The sequence below is a fragment of the Littorina saxatilis genome, linkage group LG12, assembly GCF_037325665.1.
Source record: "Littorina saxatilis isolate snail1 linkage group LG12, US_GU_Lsax_2.0, whole genome shotgun sequence".
Classification (NCBI taxonomy): Eukaryota; Metazoa; Mollusca; class Gastropoda; order Littorinimorpha; family Littorinidae; genus Littorina; species Littorina saxatilis.
Window position 1 is genome coordinate 15,514,937 of NC_090256.1, and position 15,506 is coordinate 15,530,442.

Consider the following 15,506-nt stretch of genomic DNA (forward strand, 5'->3'; position numbering starts at 1 on the left):
CCGCTTTGGATTTAAGTGTTAGACACATTAAAAAAAAGTCGGAAAGGTCCACGCTCGAGAAAAGTATAACGTAGTCCCCATCACTCATTTGACTTACCCTGAGAGCTGCATTCTGAAAATTAAAATCAAAGGAAAATAAATAATCAAACACATATCACGTAGCTTCTTGGAGGAGAAAAACCCAGACTTAAGCTTTTGTTTCTAAATAGTTTCTACGGCTCATAAAGAAATCAATAATAGTACACTTTCTGTCAAAACTTTAACATAAAACAATAACTGACAAGCATGACCTTTTTTTCTTTACCTGAATTCTATTTGGATCCTCATTGACATTTCTTTCCAAAGGAATCATAAATACAAAAAGGAAAAACTAAAGTGTCACTGTGTGACTGATTTGCATTTTGCAATATAAATCCTATTTCAGAATAACATTTAACACATATTTTTTCTATCAAAGCAAAATATTGCTACCAACAAACATACGTCAACGTCAAACAGGTTTGATTTGTTTCATCTTAGTCGTGATGGCAGACAAACTCGATCAACTTGGGAGTTTAACCACTGCAAGTGTTTTAAAACAGCATTGACTTAACATCTCTGAGCATTGAAAAAATATCAAGGAATGCAATTTACCTAGCACACACGTTGTCAAGAATACCAACAAAACAGCCACAAAAGTACAAGTCCTTTGTGCGAAAGCAGCCATTTTGTTTTTGTAGCCTCCTCCTCCTCCACTCCTTTTAGCAGAAAATCCTTCTATAGTTGCACTTGTAGTTTATTCTTTCACAACTGTCTTGTTGTCATTGGGTGGAAGCCTACCGCCATGTGCTACCGGATGTGACGTCAGCACGATATTCAGACGGTGTTCAGCTCATGCTTGTGGTATGTAGGTCGTGGCTTGGATCGTTGTCTGGTCACACCTGATAGAAAGGTCTGTCAATTTCCATGTTAACTGGATAATATTAGGAGTAGAAAAAAGCCCGTACGATGTGTACAGTAAGCGCGTGTTGTATTGAGTATGCGCGCTAAGTAGTTGATTGTTTTCTTACCGAAACTCTTGTCTCCAGTGATTCAACAACTGTTCATTATTTCTGTTAATTTTATAATCTTTGCTTTTTGTTACACTAACGAACACTTTCAGTTCCATAAATGGCTGTGGTTGTAGAATGTCCGTATACAAACGGAATCACACATCACTGTTGTTTCAAAACAAACTGTCAAATCAAGGGATTTGTTTCAAGCAATTATGAGGGTGTAACTGTGATATGTAACTTATTATCTAATATATTTATGTAACAACTGATTTTGATTAGTTCATGGTTATGCCTTTTTAATCGGTGTTTCTGCTAGAGTACGGCTTAACAACACAACAAAAGGTATGACCTTGTGCTTTATCTCCTTTCAAATATTCAGTCTAACATGGAGAACAACAAGGGCAGAAAAAGGTTCCAGTGTGAGGTAATATAATTAACTGTGCAAGAAAAAAAACAACGTATTTTTATGCTAGTAGCAGTTGATTGAACCCAAGTACCGTTCATGAGAATATTTGTGTTAGTAGGTAAAGCTGTCGATATTTTTGAAATGGTGCATTTGATTTTAGCTTTAGAAATGGTATCGAAATGAATGATTAGTCAGAAACAAAAATAGTACAAAGAGAGAGAGAGAGAGGAGAGAGAGAGAGAGAGAGAGAGAGAGAGAGAGAGAGAGAGAGAGAGAGAGAGAGAGAGAGAGAGAGAGAGAGATTGGATTGGATTGGATTGTTTAATTGTGTAACCAGTGATTTGGTTTTTACAATGGTAAAAAAAAGAGAAAATGTACAAAATCAGCATTTCACGTAATCGAATCAAATGTATATATACATGGTGTTAAATATTTTTGGCAGTTGCTTGCTAATATAGTCACCTCACCATATAGATATATACATCGTAGCAAACAGTGTATCAACCATGAAAACTTTCTGGTAACGGTAATACCGAGGGGTACATTTTCCATGTCACGAATCAAACATCAAGTCTCTTCTGCCTCGCTTTCCAAGCCAGGAATAGATATTTAGCAAAACTTACGGCTTTTGTTTCGTCGCTACCTTTCAACAGTTCACACAGTTGGAGTTCGCATGGAGAGTCAACCGGTATGCCAATATATCTGGTTCTAATAGCCTGATACACTGGGCACACAAAGACAACATGCATTTCATCCTCAGTTTTATTTGTACAAAAAGGGCATAGCCGGCTTGCTTCCGAATGCGAAAAACGTTGCCTGTGTGCACTGAATGGAGAGACGCCAAGTCTGAACCTGCTGAGAGCTGTCCTGTAGATATTCACTTTTATAAAGTCTAAATAATGTTCTCGTCCGATCAGACTTTTGTGACTGTGGTAAAGTTCAAAGCGAGGACTTTGTGACGTATGATTGAGCCATTTCAGACAAAAGTTTTCACTTAATCGTTCTTTGAAGGTGCGCAGGAATAGTCTCTCATCTGCCACGCTTCCAAATTGCCACACAAGGCCAAAACCAAGCTCACACAACAAAGACTTAACACGTGTGACCCAGTTGTCATGGCCCCTTTCATGCATATTCAATAGGGACAAGTATGCCATCTTAGAAAATCTAACGTCCGGCTGCTTAAGTAAGCGGAACCAATATTGAATGCACTTTGCAGCGGACTCAATGTGAAGTGGATAACGGCCAAGTTCACTGTAAATCATGTCGTTAGGTGTCATGGTTGGTACATTCATAAAAAGCTTGCACGCGTAAAGGTGCACCCTTTCGATCTGTTTATTTTCGCTGTGACCCCAAAGTTCAGAAGCATAGAGAGCAGTGAAGGAACAATTTGAGCATCACCAGTTTGAAAAACACTTCGCATGAGGAAATACCACACTTTTTCAGCGTTCTAAGGATTTCCATTGTTCCCTTTTTGCCTCTCGACACAAATTCCTCCGTGCCTATGTTTAAACTCATCATTGTAGAAAAGGTGAAGCCAAGGTATTTATACCTACCAACAACTTCGAGTATCTCAGTGCCTAAGTACCACTTTTCTTTCTCGGATAGATAACCACCTTTACGGAATACCACAACTTTTGTTTTTTCCGCATTAACTTTCAGTCCGAGTCTGTTTGATGATTCGTATAGTGTGGTTAGCTGTGTTTGCAGTCCTATTATAGTAGATGATATGAGGGCGAGGTCATCCGCAAACAACATGAGAAATATTTCTACCTGCGAGAGAGAGAGAGAGAGAGATAAAGAGAGAGAGATAAAGAGAGAGAGAGATAGAGAGAGAAAGAAAGAGAAAGAGAGAGAGAAAGAGAGAGAGAGAGAGAGAGAGAGAGAGAGAGAGAGAGAGAGAGAGAGAGAGAGAGAGAGAGAGAGAGAGAGAGTGCGCTTGTGGGTGTTCCCGAGTGCATATGTACCAGCGAATGTGTGTGTGTGCGCAACGATGATCGTAACAAATGCTTGCAATGAGTTTCATCTAAACACACGCACACAGATACAGAAACAGACACAAAGACACACATAATGACACAGACACACAGACACAGACACAGACGCTCACACAAAAAGAAAATACACACACACCCACAACCACGCCCCCCCCCCCCCCCGTCACATACAGACACACACACGCACACAGACACTCAGACAAACACCCTTCCACTCACCCACCCACCCACATAGAGACACATACTCTCCCACACAACCCCACCCGTCCATCCACACACTCACGCAAACACACACACACCCACACCCACACATACACACTCATACACACACTCACACACACACACGCACACACACACACACACACACACACACACACACACACACACACACACACACACACACACACCTGTGTTTCTGTTTGCTTCTGTGCCAGAATTATGCGAATGCTGTGACTCAGTCTAACGTGCCAAATTAGCATAACAATCAATACAATAAATTTCAACATTGTGCCCCCACAACACTCAACACTGAAGATGGCAGCTATTCGTCGGTGTGGTGGCACAACTCCCAATCAAAACCTGCAATTTACTGGGTTTGGAGACATTCCGACTACCTGGTTGACCAGGAAGATAACTTTTCACGTGTAAATTGGTGTCAACAATAGTTTTAATTAATATGTTCTGGTTTTTACGTGAGAGCTAAAGACTGTGAACACCCTTTGTGAAGACCCTTTCGAGACCGTGCACGAATACAATATCAGCTGCCCTTCTTGCAACTCGTTTAGATACTCTTGTAACTCCTCACAGATCTGTTAAAGGCCAACATTGGCGCGCGGCAGAAGTGGTTCTAGTTTTTCGTGCTGACAACACTAAATTAGGCTCTGTGGCCTTCTACGAGGCTTGGTTTTTTGGAGACGGATGTTCGGCTTTAAGGACTTTACCTGGGATAAGATTAGGCTCTTCCATTAACAGACAGGGCACAACTCTACATTCTGTACAATGCAACTTTTTTCACCAGTTTTACGAGAGAGAAAGAAATGTCACTGACACCAATGTCAGCCTGCGGAATTGATCTTCCACATGCCACCAGTCCTCTGCTGACTGTATGGAAAGCCGTCATCAGGTCAACACAGGCGATGAAGAGGTCGCAATGCTGCTTCTGGCATTGTTCATGTTGGTCTGCTACAAAAATCATGGCATTAGTCCTGCAACCGGCAGGGCAGCCACACTCTCCAGGACCCTCTTGTGAATATGTGGTTTATAATACTAGCATAGCTCGATCTAAAGATTTGAAAGAACCAAGTTGTCTTTCTCTTAACTCTTTGGTAATAAAACTGCCCACTCTACAATAACGTTTCTCCTTTATGTATTATGTATGTAAGAAGCAAGAAACAAAACAAAACCAACAAACAAACCAATCACAATAATTTATATAAATGTGGGAACATGTTTCAATGACACAGTCGTAAAGTATATCGAATGCCGCGCCCTAAACCAAGTAGATCACAAGCGTTGTTTGATACATATTTGGGCGAAATGCACTATAGAAGCAAGATTACGTGTTTTTCGTGCAGTAAAGATTCGTTACTCGAGCAAAACTATCCGAGGTTTGTTTGTTTGTTTGTTTGTTTGTTTGCTTAACGCCCAGCCGACCACGAAGGGCCATATCAGGGCGGTGCTGCTTTGGCATATAACGTGCGCCACACACAAGACAAACGTCGCAGCACAGGCTTCATGTCTCACCCAGTCACATTATTCTGACACCGGGCCAACCAGTCCTAGCACTAACCCCATAATGCCAGACGCCAGGCGGAGCAGCCACTAGATTGCCAATTTTAAAGTCTTAGGTATGACCCTGCCGGGGTTCGAACCCACGACCTCCCGATCACGGGGCGGACGCTGTACCACTAGGCCAACCGTGCCATTATCCGAAGTAACCTGTCAGCCTAGTGTTGTGTCCCTTGGATAAAGAACGTCCCGAACTTGGGTGTATCCCTTCCGAGTTGTTGTAACAGGCAACGGTAGTATTGCCTTTCACTGCTGTCCGTACTGCGTCGTCTGTCAGTCGTTTTGATCTATTCAATCCGTCACAGAATGGCTCGCATGCTTCCTTCTATCGTCGTGAGAAAAAATTATTGTAATAGAAAGCATTGGGCCTAATGATTATGTACGTCATTTATTGACTCGTTTATTCCTCTCCCCTCCATCGTCCCGTCCTCACCAAACACACACACACACACACACACACACACACACACACACACACACACACACACACACACATACACACACACACACATGCACGCACGCACGCACGCACACACACACACTCACACACACACACACACACACACACGCACACACACACATATAAACACATGCACACACACACACACACACACACACACACACACAAACACACACACACACACACACCTGCGTTCCTTCCTACTTCTAAGCAGGAAACAATGTGAACAAGCAGCATTAGCATGACAATCAATATAATCGATTTAAATATTGCGCCGACGATGGCACCTATTCTTCTGTGAAACAGCACAACACCCAATGGAAACCTGTAACTCAAGGATTTTGGAGACATTCCAACTACCTTGTTGAGCATGAAGTTATCTTTTCAAATGGAATTTGGTTTGTTAATGAACTTAATCAATGTGTCCTTCTTTTCAAGTGAGGGCTAGACTGTGAACACCCTTTCGATACATTGCAAAAATGCAAGCGCACCAGCCAGTTTTGCAAGTGCACTTCCTTCTTGTGTAAATGTGACCCTCCACCACGGAATGAGTCGCATGTCACCTCGCGCGGTTTTGCGCTAGGCTTCCGGGGGGTGACTGGTAACAGTGTGAGGGTCACCTTTGTCACAGGCTTATAACTCGAACAGTTTTCGCTCTTTTCTAAAACGGTTTTCACCACTGGATAGAGCATAAAAAACTCTTTAGGAAAATGTAAAAATATGAAAATCATGCTAAGGTGACATGCGACTCATTCCGTGGTGGAGGGTCACATATCCCCATCTATATTCTGGCCGTGGGGCAGTTTAAGAAAGTGTGGTAATTCTTTAAACAAAAGCGCTCAAGGAAAAAAAGTTGATTAATACTTTCTTCTGTTGTAATGACTTGTTTTGCAGCTCTCTGCAGTGTGTACAAAGTGACTTTTTCACCCATGTTTACATTTATACACGTATTGACTAAATGATAGAACATAGACTGGGAATCGAGACGAGGGTGGTGGTGTATGTGTGTGGGTATGCATGCATGTGTGTGTGTGTATGTGTGGAGCGATTCATAGAAAAATGCTATACTGATTTTCATGAAACTTAACATGAATTCCTTGGTATTATATCCCCAGACCTTTTTCATTTTTTTAATTTTGTTGATAAATATCTTTGAAAGTTGAGGCGGCACTGTCACGCCCATATTTTTGGTCAAATGGATTGACAGTTTGGCCAAACAGTCGTCGACCACGACAGAACTATATATGGGATTGAATTTCAGCGCGGCAGCTTTACAATGTGTTAATTCGTTTGCTCTTTCAAATTGTGAATTAAATCGAATTTCACAAACCGATTTAAAAATGATTTTAACTTGGCCAAACAATTATTGCAACAAATTTCGCACACAAATTTAGGCATTACTTCCCGTGTAATGTCATTAAAACTTATATGCCAGTTAAGGTCGTTCACTTGACTATCACGATCACTTTTTGGAATAAAAATATATTTTACAGGGATCACGTGACCGCCACTCAAATAACGGTATCCTAAAAATCGACTAGACAAAAACGGAAAGGCCCAATTACAAATCGACAAAAAATCACAACAGGCATACATTTTACATACGAAAAGAAAGTCAAATCAATTATTTACCCAGAAAAGGATGTTTTGTTCAGGTAGCTTGCGTATTGCGTGTGCTATGTTATTCCTTCGGCGATGACTGTACATTTGGTGGAGATCTTTCAGTTTGATGCTTCACGCGACTTGTTTCTGACCACACAGAACAGATAGCACAGTTACTGTATCTGAAATAACCTCCACGTTAAGTTTTTTGTCCACGCACAGCCGGACCTACGGCCTAACACTGCTCAATCCCAATAGTCTGGATATTCGTTGAACAAAGCGTAAACATTGGCATAAATGTACTTTTTCAAATTCTAATTGAATAAGAGGATACCACAAGTGATCGGACAAGGTCATGACCTTCAAATGTATACTCTTAATCAAAGATCACGCTACTTATCCTACAATTTTGATACTCCCGGTTTCTGTCAAAATCAGGTCTGTAAAATCAGCAACAGGGAAGCTTTTTGCATTCTGTATTACATGAGAGGGTGACAAAATGAGTAAATTAGCATGCTTACACTCATCATACAAAAATAATGCATCATTACCTGCAATTGGACACATAATTCGCGAGTGACCATCGCACGAAAACGAAAAAAGCCCACCCTTTTTAGTAACCCCTGCTGCCGAATAACACCACAAAAAAACAACGAGCAGATTAGCGTTCACATCAAGTGATCAGACAGGGTCATGACTTTTAAATCTATACTCCACCGAAAATAAAAATCATACAAATCTTTTACTGAAATTTTATACTGCCGGTCCTGTAATCCATATCAGAGTTCGGTGGGTTATAGAAACACGAAAATACCCAGCATGCCTCCTCCAAAAGCGGCGTATGGCTGCCTAAATGGTGGGGTAAAAACGGTTATACACGTCCAAATCCACAAGTGCAAAAACAGGAGTGAACATGGGAATTTCAGCCCACGAACGCAGAAAAAGAAAACGAATACTGCCGGTCACTTTTGTTCGTGTTCTTTCTTTTTTCTTCTTTTTTCTTCTTTTTCTTTTTGAATGTGACCTCAGTTGCATGCAGGCTGCTTCAACCCTTCTTTTTTTGCCTCTCTTTCTCTTTTTTCTTTTTTTTTTTTTTTTAGGTGGGGAGCATCCTTCTTCATTGTTTTTAAAAAAAATGAAATTAACACCATAAAACCTTTCACTCAAACTGTCTTAATATAAATTCCAAATCAAACACGACATATATTAATAGGTTTACCGTAACGGTATTTGCCAATGCACATTTTAACGACTATTATCAACTAATTTATATATTCTACTGCCTGAAGAAAAATGTGTTCACGTGGTTGGAAGCCCAGCAAGGCTGTTTCTGCATTCAATACTATACAAACGTCAAACTTCTTAATAACTCTATAAACAACATCTGACCAAATGTTATGTATTTTATGGCAATCAAAACAGAAATGCCCAATATAATCTATTTTATCAGGACAATATGTACAAATATTATCATTTAAAAATAATATTATGTTGGTTGGGTAAATATTATGTAAACATTTCCAGTGCATTTCTCTCAATTTCGTTTCAGTGGAAACTCCTAACAAAAGCCAGTGCCACTCGGTAATTTCAACATTAAATTCATGTTACCAAAAATTCACATAACAGGGATTCTAATACTCTGACGGTCACTTTTGGTATCAGGTCAAAAAACGAGTAAAGCTTTATGTATTTTTTTAAGGGCAGGAGCTACCTTCAAATACACCGTTTTTCTCTTCCAAGTCATTTGACCACAACATTCATAAAACAGAACTGTTTGTGTTCAAATTTGGTGTGCTTTTGCTTCAATGTATGTAGACTAATAGTATATGATCAAAAACAAAATGAGCTTTAGATTGACGTAGTACAAATTATTAACTTGAAAAAATGAAATTCATTATGGATGACAAGATCATTAATTTTCAAATCTATTCAATAGGATGATTTGGAATTTTGCAGAAATGTATAAGACATACTAATAGATGTTTTGTTCGAAGTGATTAGCTCTAGGAAGGACAGTTAAACAGATACACATTTTGGATGTTTTGAGACATTTTGTACCCATAAAATCAACATTTAGAAAAACAATATCTAAAAATGTTTCGAACAAATCAAATATAAACATCTTACACACGTGTAAGCCAATTTTAGTTCAAATATGGGGAGTAGTTTTGAAATTAGACTGTCATCCATGAAGTAACATGATTCCATTCATCGCTTGTCTTATTTTTTAGTTAATAATTTTTGCAAAGTCAATTTAGAAATAATCTTTTATTTTATCATGTACTATTATTTTCCATACATTGCAGCAAATGCGCACCAACTTTTAACGCAAACACATTTGTTTCAGGAATGTTGTGGTCAAATGAAAAACGGTGTATTGTCATGGTAGCTCCTGGCTTATAATATACTTATCATAAAAAATGATGCACCAGTCCCTGACATCGGACACAGAATTCGCAGGTTCCTTAATTGCAAAAAAGAACAAGAACACACGCAGTCTCATATATATGGGGGACAATTGTCCAGGGGGCAGTTGTCCGGGGGGGGGGGGGGGGGGGGGGGCAATTGGCCTGGCAACAGATGAGGTGAACAAAGTGGTGACCAGGACCATCATCAGTTTCTCTTTGAGTGATGGGCATGGACAGAGAAAGTCTCCCAAGCTCAGAGTATTCCCCCTTCTGTAGCGGATAAGACTAGTCATCTCGTGTATCACAACCTTAAAACACGTGTGCGAGGTGGCCAATCTTGCTGCACTGACAAACTTCCTTTTCCCAGTAGATGCAGCTACTGACAGTGTGCAAGCGACACAAAATTCTCAGGGGAACTGGGAGGTGGTGTCCTTTCCTATTGCAGGGGAGATGTACCTAACTTCTCTCCTCACATGTGTTTTAAAGAGTCTGCTATTGTTTCTTATCTTTTCAGCTTGGCTAGTAGCTGTGTAGCTGTGCGCCATTTGGCATGGTTGACATAGCTGCTGCTTTCGCTGCTTTCTCCGCCATTTCGTGTCTCCTGATTCCTGTGTCGGAGGGGAAAACGACTTTTCCTTTTGTATTAATTTGGTTGGCCAAGAAATGAATTTCGGTTTGCATCTCTCCTCCGTTCTTGGTACTCCATACAAGAGTATTAAACAATGGCGACTGCACGTGAGAGGGAACAATAAAGAGACCAAAAAGCAATGTACTCCCGTTAAAATGACGAACACGGAACGAATAACAGCGACGTTTCGACCTAAGGGTCTTCTTCAGGCACCCATACAGGAGCTTGCAGAGAGGCCTAAATAAGTGATGATTACCACCAGAAGTCGGAGATTAAGCTGGACATTAAGATAGCAAATAACCAACGAGAATACGCTAATCCCCTCGCACAGCTTGATATTGTGTAATACTGTACCAAGTCCAGGGATCGCCAAGGTGCACCCAATTAACCCACTTCATTCAAAGCAGGGTCTGTGGTGGTTGCCTTCTGCTGGATGCCGCTCTATCCTGGAAAAAAAAGTCTTCGGTCCAAAGAGAATGACTCCCTTATATTTGAGTTATTATGTTCATACCAACTGTTCTACACATTTGTGACCCTCCACCACGGGATGAGTCGCATGTCACCTTTATATGATTTTCATATTTTTACATTTTTACTCTATCCAGTGGTGAAAACCGTTTTAGAAAAGAGCGAAAACTGTTAGAGTTATAAGCCTGTGACTAAGGTGACCCTCACACTGTTCCAAAACACTCCCCAGACTTTTATTAAGCCTAGCGCAGAACCGCGCGAGGTGACATGCGACTCATTTCGTGGTGGAGGGTCACATTTTAGAAACTGGTTCTCGATTCAGTTCTGTCTTGTTCACAGTTTTTAGATATTGAGAGTTTAGAGGATGTTTCGACAACTTTTAAAAGAGTATCTTTGACCTAAATGTCCCTCGCTCTTGGCAACCATTTCTCCTCGAGGAAGTGTATTGGGTTGCATGGAAGGCCCCAATTCCACCGACGGTTTCTTCAATGATGTCGATGTTATCTACCGAGAAACAGACATTGTCGTCTTTCCTCAGAAAAATGTCTTGGAATACAATTAACATTTTGACCAAAACTCGCTTTGCCATTACCACAAATGATGTGATGAAATTAAAATTCTTCTGCCTCGAATTAGTATAAATAGCGAAAGGATTTAGGGATTTCCTTTAAACGTGCTCACTCATGGCGGTTTCGGTTCCCATTTTGAAAACTGTCGTGGCGGCCAAACTAGTGAAGAACAAAAGGATGCAAACATATGAACGCGCGCGCGCTCTCGTGTGTGTGTATTTGTGTGTGTGTGTGTGTGTGTGTGTGTGTGTGTGTGTGTGTGTATACGATTGTGTGTATGTGTGTGTGTGTATACGATTGTGTGTATGTGTGTGTGTGTGTTTGTCTGTCTGTCTTTCTATATATATATATATGTGTGTGTGTGTGTGTGTGTGTGTGTGTGTGTGTGTGTGTGTGTGTTTGTGTTTGTGTTCTAAAGTATGTGTATTTGGGCAAATTAACAATGACCATGACATATCTTATTTACAAACAGCAAAAACAAAAGCGATAACAACAACGGAAGAGCAAAAATAACACAGGGTCCTCATTTTTCCAAGTAGGTATTTTTAATGCGTATATATAATACAAAACAAACAGCAACACTATGATTCTGGATTTGAACATTTAAATACACCTCTTGAACCACGTGGAAGTCACATGACACACAGAGAGTTACACACACACGCACGCACGCACGCACTTGCGCGCACACGCACACACACACAACACACACACTAACACACACACACACACACACACACACACACACACACACACACACACACACACTCACACACACACACACACACCCACCCCTAAACCGGCAAACAAACATACTACCAAATCAGGCGAATGCTGTGTTTTTCACACTTACAATTGGTCTCACTGCTTGCAGTCCCACCAAGGTTCAGTAGAACGAAGCACACCAAGGCTATCCCACCAAGAACATTCATATCAACGAAGATTCAGCAACAAGTACCACTTAGTATCATGAGAACACGTATTCAGGCGATACGGGACACTTACTACTTGTGCGTCAATGTTTGAGACACAAATGAAAGGGGCAGTAGTTGGCTGTTGGTTGCGCGTATCGGCTTTTTTCTTCCTGGACCAGTTTCCGCGAGCAAGCAACGAAACTCGAAGTACACGCTAAACATTTAAGGGGATATAACTGACACAAAAACCACTGCCTCTAATCGCCCCAGGAGCTATACAGTTCGGGTCGGGGTTGTTATAATGTCAACTCACTCCAGGGAGTGTTTGAGTGCTCAGTTTTCCTAACTGTATTTGAGTTGCGTTCCGAGACTGTAATTCTGGCGCTTTTAATTTTCTTGATAAGCTTTGCCTCTGGGAATACACTTTGTTTCACGCGCTGATGCTGGATGCGTTTGGGGGTTGATGACGACACACACGAGGAATGTCCAGCGGTTATTATCTACTTTGACAAATGCGCACCTATCAGGACTAAAAGGACAATTATGATAAACTTAAGTCGGGACTCCTGACATAGGAGAGTGGAAGAAGCAAATCGCTTGCTTATTAACATTCATTGAATCATTAAGAAAAGCTACCGAGTCGGTATTATCGAGCAAATGATTGCTGGTGTATCTTAAATACGGCGAAGTACAGCGAAGGTTCCTGGAACTCTTTTTAGGGTCATAATCGTCAGAAACATGTCCAAAAATGGCGCCTCATGCAGGTGTTATATCTTCAACCAAGCTGTGGAGTACTTGGACAGCTGATGGAAATGCGAGTTTAATTCCGCTCTATTGCCTTCTTCCGTTTCTTTTGCCAGGTTCTTTTTTATTGATTGACTTACAAATTTGTCTCGTGTGTGTGAGTCATTGTTCAGTATTGGTGATAATTGTGGTCGGTCACTTTAGTAGCTGGACACTTTGTCTTTCGCGCCTAGTGAGTCACATGTCTTAAGGATTTATACATATCAATGTGATTATGTGATTTTGCTTAGAATCCAAGATGTTGCTGTCTGTTTATATTATGATTTGTATGGAAATGAATGTATGTGAAACGTGTTGAATTTTGAACTAAGTCAAATATTACAATTTGAGTAAAAGTTGTATTTGTGTACCATAAGAAAGATGATATTTGTATGTGTAAAATTGGTTGACACAAATTGAACATAGGAATTATTTTGCTGAAAGAGGAATCACCCTGTCAGTGGTTATTAAGTCGCTGCAGTACTTTGTGTGCTGTGGGCTTTTTGATTATATGGTTGGAATGTGTTTGTAGTCATTTCAAGAAGAATTGATTTGGAATGTATTTTATTCATGTCAAGAAGAATTTAAGGCATTGAGTGTCTTGTTTTTTCTGTAAGTGATGAAGCTTCCAGCTTATCATTTGTGGGCGTGGTAAAGTTTTGATTTGACCTTGTTGTACTTGGTCTTAAATGTATCAAAGTATAACATCTTGTTCACGTTTTGAAAGGAAATCGTTATGAGCTGAGATTCAAACAGTAATTCTGATTTGGTTGGATTCCTGTATCATGTTTTACATGATATGCTTTTCCTATTGTGTTCCATTTCGGGTCATACCATGTGTACTGTTTGTACCAGGTAGTAATCATGTTGTTATGTTTGTTTTGTTTTGTTATTTACTGACAAAAAGAGTGTTCTGGATGATTTAAATTAGCATTTCCTATTATTTTTTTTAAACATCCTTATGTTATTTATTTTTTGTTTCAGGGGTAACCTTGTTGATCACTGTCGATCAAAAGTCTGTTTTAGAATTCATTTGCTGTAAATCTGGTCCGAACTTTGGTTGTGTTTGGCTTTTTAAGAGCAAAGATTGTTGTGTAATTGTTTTGAGTTTTGACTTCAAGATGAAGTATTTTGTATTCTTGTGTGTAAAGTGAGAGATCCATCTGTTCTATTCTAGTAAATACAATCTGGAACACTTTCCCTACTTGTGTTGTATTGCAGGAAGCCTGAAGGTAGCGTTTGGTTCTTTTTAAGTTACCTCACCCATCCCCTCGAAATAATTTGCTAACAAATTTACTCGCCGTCTTAGCAAGTTTACAAAAACAAAACAAAACAAGTCGCGAGAAGCGATATAGAAATATTTAGTCGGTTTGAAACTTAAAGGTCAACACCAAACACCAGTCATCGCCGAGACTACATTAAGATAGTCTCGGCTAACCATAATCGAAGACCTAGACGGGTCACGCTCGTCTCCAAGAAGCATGCGACCTTACTGAACATATTCTCTTTCATTCTGAGCACATTGTTTGAGAAAACATGAAATATCTATATATTTTTGAATTGAGGAGAAGATGAGACATACAATGCAAGCTTAAAAAATAATTGATTAATTTGCTCATTAAAGTTGTAATTAAAATAGAATATTCAGTAACAGATTAGCAAATGATTGCATTGTATTCCTCGTCTTCTCCTAAAATCAAACATATAGGTATGTCGTGTTTACTCTAAACATGTGCTCAGAATTAATAAAAAATAGGTTGAGTAAGGACTACGGTGGCATGCTTAGCGGAGACGAGCGTGACCCATCTCGGTCTTCGGGTATCGTTAGCCGAGACTCTCTAATTGTAGTTTCGGCGAGTATTGGTATGTGGTGTTTATCTTTTAGTTTGATGCCGACGGGCGCTGTGGCGGGGTGGTAAGACGTCGTTCTCTTAAACGGAAGGTCGAGTGTTCGAACCCGGCCACGGCCGCCTGGTGGGATAAGTGTGGAGATTTTTCCGATCTCCCAGGTCAACTTATGTGCAGACCTGCTAGCGGCTTATCTCCCTTCGTGTGTACACGCAAGCACAAGACCAAGTACGCACGAAAAAGATCGTGGAATCCATGTCAGAGTTCGATGGGTTATACAAACACAAAAATACCCAGCATGCTTCCTCCGAAAGTGGCGTATGGCTGCCTAAATGGCGGGGTAAAAACGGCCATACACGTAAAATTCCACTCGAGCAAAAACATGAGTGTACGTGGGAGTTTCAGCCCACGAACGCAGAAGAAGAAGAAGAAGTTTGATGCCGATCGTGAAAAAACCCATTCACTCATACACTACACAACACAATACACTGCATACACAACACACGTACAAGGTGTATTATTATTGTGACTGTATACGTTCTCAGTGTAGCAGGTTCCTTTCCCCCTAGACAACAATTACCCCCGGGCAACTGCCTCCAAACAT